We start from the raw sequence: 15,126 nt of genomic DNA, 5'->3' as shown, positions 1-15,126 counted from the left end.
CAAAGTACACCCACCGACTCCTTCTTTCAAGACGAAGGCGGGCGTAAGCGTTTATGGACGTGACTACTAATTTGCATACTGAATATTATACACTCAAACAGCTTTACACAATGAATACGGATGAGACATGATGATCATACAGCGACACTATGACGTTTGTTTGTTTCCATAATTTAGCATCTACTTTCGTAAAACTACAAGACGAAAGATGATCAATGCGTGCGCGGGTAGAATTTATCGTGATTTTACAAATAGACCTATCTATTCTTAATTTGTAAAGAAATATACGAAAATTTACGCATGACTCGGCTCAAAGTTAAGGTAATTTAGATTGTACCTCCTAAAATAATAATAATAATAATTACTATTATTATTATTATTATTATTATTATAAACAGTGTTGCATAATTGATCACTGTGGCAATACAAATCATGAAAGTAATATAATTTTTTTAGGAGAATACATTAGGTAAATAGTTATTTTAATTCTAAAGTCTTTTTTCGGTTTTGATTATCCATATCATTTGATTTAGAATACTTTTAAGTGTAATCTCATTAAAATCTCCATAGGCCTACTCACTTGTATGAAATATTTTCCAGAATTCCTACTTTAACCGAGTCTGAGATTGTATAACTCTCCCAGCTTTTAATAATCTTCACTAATTATTGTTTTTATTTTTAACAATCTGTCTATGATGTAGTAACGTAGGTAGGAGATTTTAGGGGGATAAGGGGATCAATCATGTTTAACACACTTTGCCAGAAAATAAATAACACTAATATAAATACACGTTATAAATATGATGTGCTGTGTTTCAATTGATACATTATTGATTTATCAATAGAGAGGCTTGGGTTCGAAATCCAGCCATTATCCTATTTGAGGTTTTCCTCAGGGTTTTCAGGTAAAGTGATAGAGTATTTTTTCCTTCTTTCTTGAAATGTAAAATCTCAAACGATCATTGCTTTCATTCCAGTTAAACAAAGTAAAAATACTTTTCAACAGAAAAGTATCGTATATATACTACTGCAGTCTCACTACAGTAAAAGATTTTCTTTAGTGGTCAATTCAAAGATTTGTAATTTAGAGGTAACCCATAGTCGCTATTTCATTCCAAAATAGTTTTGAATGTTCGATAGCAGTAAATATTTATCGCCTAGAATATTTTCAATATATTAGTTAGTAGTAACTACTACTGAGAAGATGGGGGTTAAGGTTTAGTAGGGGGCCTGGCCCATTTTTTTTAAGCTCCATTACTATTATAATGTCACGTCCCTTATTCCTGGGATGCTGAATCCATATCACAAAGCCTTTAGCCTCTATATACTACTCTTTTTACTCTATACTGATCGATATTGTAACCGGAAATAGTAGTTTATTTTTATCACTTCCGGTTGCAATAGAAAAATAAAATCGGAGATGGAGCCTATCCTTACGGCATTAACTTGATATTAGGAAATTGCTTCTCTATCTATCTATTACCGTTTTCCACTATCGTAATCAATGTTAAGAGTGGAAATCATAGATTCCTACTACTTCTGTATGATATAAGGAGATAAAGCCAGAAAAAAAGAGTTTTCTTGGGGCTGAATCGATTAAAAAAAAACAACTTCTCGACATGTTACAGTTTTCGCTTTACGGAGATCAATATTCAAACCGGAAGTAATAGAAAACATCAACAACTTCCGGTTTTAGCACAGTCATATGAGTGTAAATGGTATCTCTTCCTGAGACGTTAAATCGATCTCAAAGGGAAAAAAAAAACATCTACCACTATCTATTATCGTTTTGGTAATAGAAACAAAGAAACGGTTGATTTCTATTACTTCTGGTTCGAATAGAGGGTTAATAGCAGTTATTCTTGGGTCGCTGAATCGATTTAAAAAACCCTCGATATTTGTTACCGTTTTTTCTTTATAGAGATAAATATTGAAACCGGAAGTAACAGTAGTAAATATCTACCACTTTCAGTTTTAGTAGAGTGATATAATAGGTTGGTAATGGTATCTTTTCTTCAGACACAAAAATCGCTTGTCGATATCTCTTAATTTTTGTTCTATAGTGATCAACGTTAAAACCGGAAACGATTGGTTTCTGCCTCTTCTGATTTGAATAACGAGTTAATAGAGAAGATGGAACCCATTATTAGATGCTGAATCGACTCCAAAATATTGCTTTTTAGTATCACTATTTCCTCTGATATATGTCGAGAGACAGACAGAGATAGCTATTTTATGTGCTAGGTTTCCAGAGCACAGTTTGGAATTCTACAAATAATAATAAACGTGTCATTGCACCCGACCGCAACCAAATTCTTCGTCTCCCTATTGTGAAATCACTTATCTTGTTTTAAGTCAAAATTAGAACTAACATTCTCTTCCGTGACTCAAGAAACTGCCAAAGTATAGTAAATGAGCCCAAATTCAGAAAAGTAATTCAGATGTTAACTTCCTTGAAAAATACCCTTTTCTTGCTATTCTGTTCAAACATACAGTTCATATTAAGATTGTCAAAAACAACCTACTTTCATTTCTATTGAAGTTCTAGAAATAGAAATGAACTGGATCAGACATGACATTATTAATTTGATGGATTGTATTTCAAACCAGGAACTAAAACAGTTAACGATTTCTTTCTTTTCTAAAGGAGGCATCAATCATTAAATGAGAAAATAGGAAGTAACAAATGGATCCATTCATAGGATTAAAAGAACCCTTTTAGCTACTACCGTCAATTTTTCATATATTTGAAAGGAGAGAGGGAGAGAGAAAAGCACAATTTCAGCTTTCTAGTATTCTAGCATTTTCAAAGTACTGAAATCTGTATTATCCAACATGGATCAGTATTTTCGAACTACACAGTGTGTATTTCCCACTCTGCTTATTTCGAAGATATTTGTTTAGAGAGATCTTGCATCGTTTGGCCTAATCCTCGTTTCGCCTAACCGATTATCTGAAATTTTTATGACAGATGCATGATAAGATTTGTGCCTGCCATTTTAGGCGAAATAAGTATCCTCGTTTGGCCTAATCCTCGTTTTGGCTAAAATGGTGGACTATAAAAAAAAAATTCGCGGAAGTAAGACTGGAGGTAAATTTCGAAACATTATTCCCTACTATATGAGGAACTGAGAAATATTTTATTTCCCCAAAACTAATTTGTAGTACGAGCATTTGCTTTAAGGAAAATGTTTCGACATTTGTGTTATGGTTATTTTTTTCCTTTCCATTTTGAGAACATTAACATTCGATATACCTTTCATTTAAACTTAACGCACTCACATCATCTATAGTGGCTATATTTCAGGTGAGAGAAAAACAAGTTACACATACTTTATTCCCTATTATTAATTTCGTTTAAAGGTGAGTGTTTTAGGCCGTGTCCAAAAGATACAAGTGTGCATTCGAAGTACGATGACAATTAACGAAACTGGTGGGGTGAAGAAAGTGGAAGGAAACGCATGAAGCCCAAGATAAACCTTACACAAGATTTGTAACGTGCACTTGAGCATGGTATTTCATTCGATTCAAACATATCTGCCATTTGTGTAATTATTTAGTAATATGATGTTCCGTTATAGTTTTTTTTTTTTTTTTTTTTTTTTTTTTGAGACAAGTGAATTTTACATGATAGCCTACTCGAATGTTTCCCAGTATTTGCTCAAATCTTGGAAATTCGAATGCAGGAAATGACTACAAAGCTCTTCCACTACTTTCAACATTTGTATTTGTTATTGCAAAATGTTCTGAAGTACATTAAGGTCAGATGTACAAGAACACATCTGAAAGAAGCTCAAGATTGTAACGACCAATTTATTTATCATGTATACGTATATTTTAGGATTACACTTTAGCCCACAGTCCGAATATTTATAATCTAGTCTACTACTTTACCAAAATCCACTTAAACACTCCATCTTGATATTACATTTTATTATAATACGTAATGAAGTAAACATTTACACCCTTTAAATAACATGGATCCTCTGTTATATTTTTTGGTTTTCGTTTGACGACCAATAACACATATCGTCAGATTACCATGTTAACATAACATCAATAATAATATCAGAAAGAAATTAATTCTATTTCTTTTTATATTTTTTTCTTCTTTTAACTAGCTTGTGCATATTTCAATGGCACATATTGCTCGTAAATACAAGAGATACTGCTTAAGATTACATGAAAAATACACAATATCGTTATAAGATAAACAAGTATTCTTTATACTCTAGCAGTTTTTTGTACGTCTCTGCTTCGTTTATAGTTTTGTCGTACCAATACATTACAATTTGAGTTTTCTCAAAGCACTTAATCAACTAGTTTTTATTTTCATTGGTGAAATTATAACTTTTGAATTCAAATTTCACTCGTTTGACATACTACCGGAACGTCCATAGCATAAGTCTCTGATTAAGATTGCTACGTCTCGGAGATGGTGTAAAAATTGAAAAAATTTTAATGATACTAGTTAAGGATAATCCGGAGTTGAAGACACGCATGATACAATCAAATTTAACTGGTGTGCATAATAGTGAATCTAACATCCTTATTGCATAGTAGTGATCTTTTTGTCTCCCGGGCGGACTCTCTCTCTCTCTCATACAGATACACACACACACACATTATATATACGGACATGGTAAATACATAAAGGAGTTTTGCTAATCCTAACTGCTTGAAAATATTGACCGCGGGTTAATACAATATCAATATTAATAATATATTTTGCATTTCTTTCTAGGGAATTTTCTCTTGTAATTTCCCTCTTTTTGAATTTCCGTGATTTTTTTTATTGTCCGCCATTTTAGGCGTAACGAGGATTAGGCCAAACGAGGATCCTCGTTACGCCTTAAATGGCGGACTGAAATCTTATCATTTATCTGTCATAAAAGTGTCAGATAATTGGCTAGGCGAAACGAGGATTAGGCAAAACGTGGCGACACGGTTTAGAGACTATGTATATATAACCTCATTTATATCTCAGGGTTGTGCATTCTATGAAAGAGAAAACTGACTCTGTTGATGGTAAGAAGTTAACGTCCCTTTTTGCTATATAAGACGGGATCAACTGTTTAAAGTGAGATGCAAGCCACTACTTGGATTTGTATCGGGTGCAATTATTCCCATGGTAATCGAACACAGGACCCTACTCGGATAGGAAGACTCACTTATTAAGGTGAATACTAAATTGGAACGTCATTCAATAAAGAAAAGCAATTGTTTGAATGAGTCACACAGTATGTATTCGTATATCGTAGGTGTTAGTAGGATAGCGTTGTATTTAAAAAAATCATATTGATCAATTTAAATATAATTTACATTCAACAATATCTAAATTCGAAGTTGATAATTGATTAGTGTTCCGGTTTTTTGGTGACGCAGACTCCCCAGCAGGAGATAATTATATACAAAGTTGATAATGAAGATATCTCGATTCAGTAAACAATTCACGAAATTATGGTATACTCTATCTTTTATGTTCAACGATTAAACCTAAACCTAGATTTTTTTTCATTAATACTATAGAAGTAAAAGGGTTGCCCATATGAGTTTTCCAAATCTGTGAATACATTTATTAAATACTCGTACTACCGAAAACCAATTTCTTTCAGCCCAGATATTTAAACCTTATATTAATACGTATATACTAATTAATAAAACATGTAACTCATAAATTCGCTTTACAATATTTGTTGAGTTCATAACTTCAAACACACTGTTTTACTAGGAGAATGCGATATAAGAAAAGATTGTTTGTTTTTCATTTGACACCTACGAAGTTTAGCCCGTTTATGTAAAATCTTATTAAAAGACTTGTCACTTACTTCTCTCTTCAAGTACAATATTCTCTCAGTGGCATAAAACATAAATTTTAATCGATTAAAAACATTCAAATTTATTAGGTTGATGCATATGAAAAGTCCGCTCCGTGTGCGTCATTTCCAAATTCCTCATCCAACCCTCTCCACCTCCCAAAATACTGCAATACCTGGTTAATCAAATTAGAAGCGGACTGCAACCAAACAATTATTGCTCACCCAACGATTGGATTCCGTGGGAAAAGAAGCCTGGAGTCTGCGATGCAAAGGAGTTCTCAACCGCAAGCTGCATGCACAATCATCATGGAAGGTCTTCCCTTTCAAGAAGTGATCAAGATGCCGGAAGAGGTGGTAGTTAGTGGGAGAGATATCGGGGGAATACGGTGGGTAAGGAAGTTTCATACTGCAATTTATGGAGGGCTTGCACCATCCTTTATGCAACAACATTGTTGTACAACGTGGGGACACCATGCCCGTTGACCATTGATGGATGCTTGCGGTATATTTAATGAAAATCAGTACTATAATGACCTGCACTTATGGTTTTACTTCACCGGAGAAAATATGTGATGGATCATTCCCACGAAATGATCTTGCTTAAGCAGTTCAAACAAGATGAATGGTAAGAAATAAATATAAGAGGAAAGCAGTTTCTTTTCTTTTTCAAAAAAAAAAAAACTCGTAAAAAGGCTACATAATAAAAAGGTTTAATATAAAAGCCTAAGAGCACGACAACAAGCATACACAAGAAACGGAGACAAAAACAGACTGAGGGACACCATTAGCATAGTAGACTTCCGAGCCTCCCATGTAAGATAAAGAGATGAGATAACAGTTGCAAACCCAATTGTAATAATAATAATAATAATAATAATAATAATAATAATAATAATAATAATAATAATAATAATAATAATAATAATAATAATAATAATAATAATAATAATAATAATATTGAAAACTCGTTTCCTTCTCAAGAGCATATCTGCGTATAGTGATCATATGTGTACTTGTTTTCAATGAGCGGTCCCAAAGGCCAAAAGGGATGGAAATCTCTGACAGAGAAGAACAAAAAAGCTATCTGATGGTAAATCTAGATCAAAGTTCGAAACACTTGCTTTTGACAGGTGCTTTCCTGTTTTTCTTTCGGGAACTGAAAAGTTTTGACGCCTAAGAAATTACAGTATATAATATTGCAAATTTGCAAGTGGATTTATATACATTGCAATTTGTAGTAATAAAGAAACTGTGATTAGAAGACACTATTGTAAAAAAATAAGTATTATTACTTCATCTGTCACAAGTCTTAGGGTCCCCTACTACCTCGCTTCCACTCCGAAAATCGATATAAAAAATTTAGGATATGGAATATACTCTGTAATTTTTTACAACAAAGCAAATCGAAAGATGAAATTCCTGTGATATTAAAGTGGAATGTTCTATAAAATAATCATAATTCTTTGTCCTTATTTCTATCAGTAATTTTCACATAGACTCAGACCTACAAGACTAATAGAACTAGAAATGAGTTATTTAATTTCTTTTTTCTCTCAATCTAAAAGACTTCTGCATTTTGCTGAGATTGTCATTTTTTAAAAAAATATAAGTCCCCTATCCCGGGCTTATTCTGTCTACCGGCATTTCGAGGTAATCGGCCCGGAAGGAGTAAAGTTCGGCGACTCTCAAATCTCGACAGTTTGCTAAAAGAGATATCATATTTCATGTTGTTATTTCTTCGTTACAAAAACACTTCTGATTGACTCAATTCGTGGTGAATTACTGAACTTATACACTCCGCAGAAAAAACAAGCGACAGCTAACACCTTGCAGCTAGGCCATCCAATATACACCTTATCCCATAATCGTGTCTTGTAAAGAGACACCCTCTCCTTTTCTCTCTCCCATATTAAAATCAGCAACAACATGAGCACAATTCCAATTTCAAAATATACATGTATTAGTGTCAATAAAGTGAAAGAATAAAATCAGATGAAACGAGATTCATAAGTTGATGTAGAGAGAAACTTAAACATATCTCAATGAAATATTGAAACCAATAGATATCTGTTAGAGATAAGAAAGTGGCACAGAGAGAAAAGAGAATAAGAAAACGAAAATAGAGCACATACAAAAATATTGGATTTAAACGTTGTAAGAAAACAACCTAACATTATAAATTTCCGTTCCAAAAATCCAACCGTAATATAGAAATAACGTTTTATTACATTTTAGTCAGAACTATTCGAATATATGCAGAGGGTGCTCGAAAAATTCATTAAGGAACTTTCAAAATGAATATCGAACTTGGTAGTCAAATTAAATACTCAATTTCCAGTGAAACTGAGAAATTTCGAGACACATCTAGGATCATGCCAAAAGTTTAACACACATCCTGTCTTTCCACGTGGTTCGGTTGCAAATTCGATAGTGTTCATTAAACGTATTGATCTGAAATACATTATAATAAACCTAGTAGGTAGCGTAGGTCATATCTTCCATTCCAGACTACTAATGCAAACAACAAAAAAAGGAAAAACAAAAGATAGAAAGCAAACAGAAAGAAAACTTGAATGAGTGCTATTTTACTGCTGAATTTCTATCAGAAAGAGCCTACAGTAAAAATCCGAATTATATCATAATGAAAAGTTGCAAATGTTTAAAAGGAGAATTGGATGATGGTTCCTTATAGACGTAGCAAACCTTGTATATTTCGCATAACATACGTGGATAAAACAAATTGAAGACTTATAGGATGGAGACGAATTTTGTGTCAAATTAATATAAATATCTCTTGATTTTCCATTTGGACGTCTGGGACGGTACCAATACAGCAACACTTCCTCTACCTGAAACGTGTTTAATAAAATGTATAGTGTTCCTTTCTAAGAACAATAACATGAAAAGTGGATACTACAGACCAATTAAGTGTTTTGAATTGTTCTAGTGGCCCCCATAGTTATTATTTGCCCTTTCCCAACCAACATTTGTAAATCGTCTCAATTATAATACAGCTGTTTGATTCCACATTCTTACGGATTGCTCCTTTAGTATGAGAAGTCACTCTTCGATTCTTCACGACCACCTTGTGAACAAAAAAAAAAAGACTTTGGCTAGACTAGAATTTAAACTTACGTTTTGAACCTATACTACTCGTAAGTCCAGGACGTTACCCCTACACTACTCTGCTACCTGAAACTAAACCTCAAATCTTACTAAGTTCAGTTCTCCTCTTTGGAACGAATCGGCTTCTTTCTGTAAGGTTATTTACCGTTGTGCTCACGTTGCTGCTGCTTTTAATATGGGAGAGAGAAAAGGAGAGGGTGTCTCTTTACAAAGCTAGTTTGATTAATAAAAATGTGTTTAAATGAATCCCAAAGTAAAGTCCGAGCAGCCACGTCGAGAATGGTCTGAAACAAGGAGATGCGTTATCGCCATTATTGTCTAGCTTTGTTCCGGAGTACGCTATAAGGAAAATTAAAGATAGCAACCAGGCCCTACAGCTGAATTGTATTCACCAGGTTACGGTGTATGCTGATGATATAAATTTAATAGGGGATGATAGGAGAACAATAGAAAGAAATGCAGAACCCTTATTAAACAAACAAGAATTTCTAAAACAAATAAAATATTTGTTATGCCTTTACTCATAAACTTAAGCTCTTCTAAAAAAAAAGTATTTTTTAGAAAAACTAAACATTAACAAGAAAAACCCCTCCCAAAATACTTTTTTAAATCCGCCACTGATTATCAGTATAAAATGGTCTTCAAGGTTGTATCCGGAAGGTTATTGCTGAATATGCAAACAAAGCGAAATATTAGTTATGCTTGTACTCATAAACTCCTAAATAAAAATTAGGAAATTTGAGAAAAACCAAACATTAAGCAGAGAAACAACTCCCAAAATACTCTTCTGGATCCGCTACTGATTATTTGTATAAAATGGTATTCAAGTTTGTAGCCGGAAGATTATTGCTAAATCATTGCACAGCTACAGTATAACAAGAATGTGGAAGTACGCTTTGACAGATATACTGACAAACGTACGCTCTGACGGATATATTGAAAACCAAAAGTTTAACTTATGTGCTAGAAGCTAGAGTAGGCCTACTAATCTCTAGGAAATGAAACACGGATGACTAAAAGAAATGATGTAGAAAAGAAAAAAATGTCGATAACTCAGAAGTTAAAATAAAGTTAAATATCTTCTACAGTTGCCCTCAAATACTACGTATTTTACAGAGGTTGTTCAGTCTACTTTTGGCCAATTTCGACTTACCTAAAAATTTAGAAGAATCCATGGAGTCAGGTCCGTAAGTGCTCGATGTGTTTCCCTTGGTTCCTAGCAATAGCCCGACAGCGTAATTTCCACTATAATAGGCTTCTCTGAAGAACTGGGAGGGGAATCTTGTCCCATTCCCTTCGCACAGATTTCCAAAGTCCTTCCACAATTGTCACATGCCATTTTCCCAAAGCCTGCTTCAGCAATCTAAATCCACAATAGTCCATAGGACTTGCATCTGAAGATTTAACAAGTACCTCATTGAAAGGTATCACATTTATACCACTTGCCTCCTCCATCTCCCTGTAGAATGCGAGGGACGATCGTGAGGTATGTGATGAGGTCTTGTCCATGCGAATGCGCACCAGATTGGCGTCATTTCCGTACATTCTTGGAATCTCATGCTCGTAGATCGGCCGCATGATCTGCTCCTGAAAATACTGCGAATTTATTTTGCAGTTCTTCGCCACCCTACGAATCTTCAGTTTACCTCGGTAACAGTAGCCAGTAACGACCATGAACCCTTTTGGAAAGGATTCTTTACAGACATGGACCCACCTTCTGAAGTTCTTGGCGCCTTTCTCTGGTACATGATGGCTCTCGGTTTGCTTTTCCAGTTTCTCCTCGCTTCGACCACGGTCTTTCTTGTACATCATCGACCTTTCATCATTCATGATCTACCACTTCAGAAATTGCTGGAATCCATTGCGTTTGAGTAGAGATTCGCAGATAGAATTTCGATAGAGTAAATGTTTCTGAGTCAGATCATGTGGAACCCAAACATCGAGATTATTATCTAACCAGCTTTCTGTAAATGTTTTAATATTGCCTGGTGATAGATGATGGCGATGTCTTGCCTGCTTAAACGGAGATCTTGCTGGACTTTTGCCAGAATATATCCACTTTTATTGTGATTGGTCGCCTACTGTGTAAAACATCTTGGATAAAAAATTCCCTATAAAACGAATATGTTTAAATATTCGTTTTTTAAATTTGTATTTAAATTTTTTGAGTACTTCAATAGTTTCCAACATTTTCATATTCAATTTCCGATATTTTGATATGTAATACTTTTGGTAAGGAACAAGGTCTCTCAGCAGTAGAGTGCTTATCTTTGGTGTAAGGGTCCTGACTCGATCGAAACCATGTTTATGGTGGACAATATCGTATCCATGGGCTTTCTCGGGGTTCATCCATTTCCTCCCACATTCTCAATCCACCAATTCTTCAATTATCAACCACTTTCACTACTCATCCATCCCTTTATCTTACAGGCCATAACCATGGAACATTAAATTTCATTTAATTCCATTTTTCAATATTTTGGTAATTTTGGATAGTTCAATTTGGTAATTTTGGATAGTTCAATATTTTAAACATTGCATAGTACAGTTAATTTAGTTAAGTTTGTCCAAAGACAACTCATTTTTTAAAAGTAAATCTTACGCTATGATTTTATGTTGGTGAGGGAGGCACTTATGATTATTGTATTGTAGATAATAATATAGAAAACCACACTACTTTCCTTGTCGTACGTAATTGTTATGACAACTAACTCCTACGCAAGGTACTCAGTATCATTTCACTATGAGGGATACATTTTGTGGGACAGATGTTGTTTCCAGGTGATGAAGCTATATTCCAGGACGATATTGTGCCCATCCACAGAGTTGGAGCTGTTGCGGTATAGTTTGAGGAACACTAGGATAAATTTGAACACCTCTCCTAGCCTGATCAATCCTCTAACTTGAACATAATTGGACACTTGTAGTCTGTTTGAAGATATGAATCCTTCCCAATTTTCCGCTTCCATCTTCTTCTCTCACAGAACTGCTTGATTGATTGATTTTGAGTTTAACGTTCCGTTTAGCAGCAAGGCTATATGAGACGTGAACCTGCTGATTAATGTGAAATCCGAACCACATGAGCTCTTATCGAGAATCGAATCCGGGTCTCCCACGTCAAAGGCGCGTACGTTATCACTTATTAACGAAGGAGCTCCGTTCTCACAGAACTGAGTTGAGTTGAGTTGATTTTGAGTTTAACGTCCCGTTCAGCAGCGAGGCTATATGAGACGTGGAGCTACTGATTAACGTGGAATCCGAACCACATGAGCTCCCGCCGGGAATCGAACCCGGGTCTCCCATCACAGAACTGAGTGTTGCACTGTACGTGAAATGGTGGAATATTCTACTTGCTACCATTTACGACATCAATGACTCAATTCCACGTCACATTAAAGCTGTTGAGGGAGGAAAGTGGTCCAATGCCATATTAGTCTGGTAAATTGTACTACTTTTGTTCAGTTGTTTCCATTAAATTGAAAGTACCTCGATTATTTCCAATGGATATTTAGAAACATAAACATGCCTGCCGCTGTCCAAAGGTGACTAAGTCGTTAGTACCATGAACTTTAAAAGAAACAATGAGCAGGTCGAGATGCAGAAAGCGCATCCCCATTTAGTTTATTCTATAAATTGTGCATATGATTTTCCTATCTGTTTAGTGGCGTATGAACAATTTTAATTGCAGATGGACAAACAAAAATACAACGTGTACATTACTTTAAAAAAAAAAAAAAAACATTACGTGCAAAGAATTCATTTTTAAAATGCAATTGCACTGAACAGTAATTTCACGTGACAAAGACACCGTGATAGGCATCTGATGACAATTCTGGTTCTTAGGTACACAGAGGATGGATATTATTATTGTAATTTTCAACAATGTTGTGAACTTTCTAACAAAAAAACAATCTCATCACATAAGAGAAACGATGAGAAATATTCTCACAGAAAGAAGCGTCCATAATTCTTTGTTCCTTCTATCGAATTGAAGGAAGAACACAATAACGAACATGCAGAATCAAGAAAAAAATAGGAAAAACATTTTTAAAAAGTGTGTAATAGATAGACTTATGAACTCAAGTTCAATCCTCGAAAAGTTCAAAGACCTTCTTTAACAAGCAGTCATATACAAGCAGGGACCTCTGACGGCAAGTCACAACAACGATCTTTGTTGGCTCTGACTTTGAAAGAAATTGATCTAAGAACGTTATCTCTGAATTAAAGTACGAAGAAAGATTTAAGAGGATTTCTTCATCAGACCGCTTTCATTCTCTCTACTGTTTATATAAATCATTCTGATGGTTGCATATTTTCTGTCCTCCCAAGACGAAATACAAATGGAAAGTTATTTCTATTCGGTTTCAAAAATATGATTTAGCAAGCTGACACGTGAGAGAATTACTATCGATATAAGAAGAAACTCAATTTGTATCGAAAGTTCTTTAATTTATTAATTTTATTCGAGATACCTGCCCGACTAATTTCTCTTCAGCCTCAGTATGAAAAATGTACAGCTGATATTGTAAAATGAAAGCCCCCCCCCCTTTTTTTTTGTACCAACCGAGTTTTGTATTTCGAAGTAATTATTTTCTGAAGAATACATTTACTTTGATCTGGATCAACTGAGGAAACGAAGCTGAAAATTAGTCATTAATTGAAAGCAAATTAGTCATTTGTGTGAAAGCAAATTAGTCATTAATTTTTCGGAAATTCTTTTTTAAAATCTATTTAGTAAGACAGGAGCTAATTCAATCTAAATCTTAAATGTTTAATAAAATGATCGCATCGTATCTTTTAGTCATATGGATTTTAGACACTGCTTCCTCAATTAGTACAGTTAGATCAAATGAATGGTTAAAAACCATAACGAAAACCGTAAGTTACATTTTGGTCAAAATTCAGATAAGTTTATAATGACAACTATACTTAAGGAAGTTCATGTGGTAAACTGATCTAAGCAGAACAATGATATTTGCCAGGGATATAGTCGTTTATTACTTTTATTAGCCAATTTATGGGATAAGCCAACTTTAAATTGGCTTTCTCGGAAACAAGATTTATGCACTTATATAGTTACGATTTCCTTCGTTCAAATATGTCTGCAGTATTGAAAAACGATTACATTTAATTCTACGCAATTTATGACAAAATGTGATTTATGCTATTGTTTCCAAAAACTAATTGTATGCTTAACAATCCCGATGATTCGTTATTGTAGAATAAAATACCACCAGTTAGGATTTAGGATTTAGATTTCTGGGCTTTCGGCATCTAAGGCCATTTAGCCCTTCACGATTTGAGGGATGGCGTCCCTCGGCGAGCACACAATCCGGGGAAAGGGAAGGAAGGAAGCGGCATGGGACCTATAAGTTAGGTACCACCCCCTTTCCCTAGTGTGAATGAGGAATACCCACGAAAACCTCATTCAGGGAGGCTGGCCTGAAAAAGCGTGTTACACTTTTTTCGACCGAGTGACCCCACCGGGAATCGAATCCGGGACCGCTCGCACCGAAGACGAGAGCGTTAGCGACTACGCTACACGGGGCCACAAAATACCACCAGTTGTACCAATAAAATTCACTAAGGATCAAGATTTGTTGTTACTCAGGTTGCTAAGGTCTACATTCATAATAATCTTCAGCTATCTGCTTGGTCTACTCAGAAGCCTCTTTCTCAATCAAAATTGTATGAACTGCAGTTGTGTTTCCCATAAAATGCTGTCCCGCAAATTTTAGACGTCCTGATCTTACCATCCATATGAACCTACTGTAGTTCCACATTATGTAATTTTCTCACTTTATCCAGTTGTTTGTAAAACAGCCCGAATATCTTTCTGAAAACTTCGTTTTCTTGAATCTTGATCTTATATACCTCTCTGCATGTCAGCACTTTCATATAGTGCTGTAAGTCAAGAGTTTTAAGTTAGACGAAAACTAGGGGGAAAACTGTTGCACTTCACGGTTTGTTTGTACACTGTAGCATTTCAGGCGTTAAAGTATTTCCACTGTTAGAACTACAGGAATAATACGATTTGGCGCTTGGACTATTTGCCTCATAGAAAGAACTGCTACATTCTCACATGTCCCCCTTTGCCTAGCTACTGTGTTTAAACAAATTTAACAAGAATCCTCCTTTGATAGTACCTACTTACAATAAACAGAACTTTAAGCGTCATAAA

The 15,126-nt window shown here is 34.7% G+C and overlaps 1 protein-coding gene across 1 annotated transcript in view; it reads right to left on the bottom strand.

The window, feature by feature from the left end:
• Positions 1–15,126, bottom strand: part of LOC145664513 (protein yellow-like) — a 307,857-nt gene that overhangs the window by 62,509 nt on the left and 230,222 nt on the right. The gene's annotated exons all lie outside the window — the stretch shown is intronic.

The sequence above is a fragment of the Thermobia domestica genome, chromosome 11, assembly GCF_964235325.1.
Source record: "Thermobia domestica chromosome 11, izTheDome1.hap1.1, whole genome shotgun sequence".
Taxonomy (NCBI): domain Eukaryota; kingdom Metazoa; phylum Arthropoda; class Insecta; order Zygentoma; family Lepismatidae; genus Thermobia; species Thermobia domestica.
Note: the sequence above shows the minus strand (reverse complement) of the source record. Positions and strands in the feature narration are given on the sequence as shown.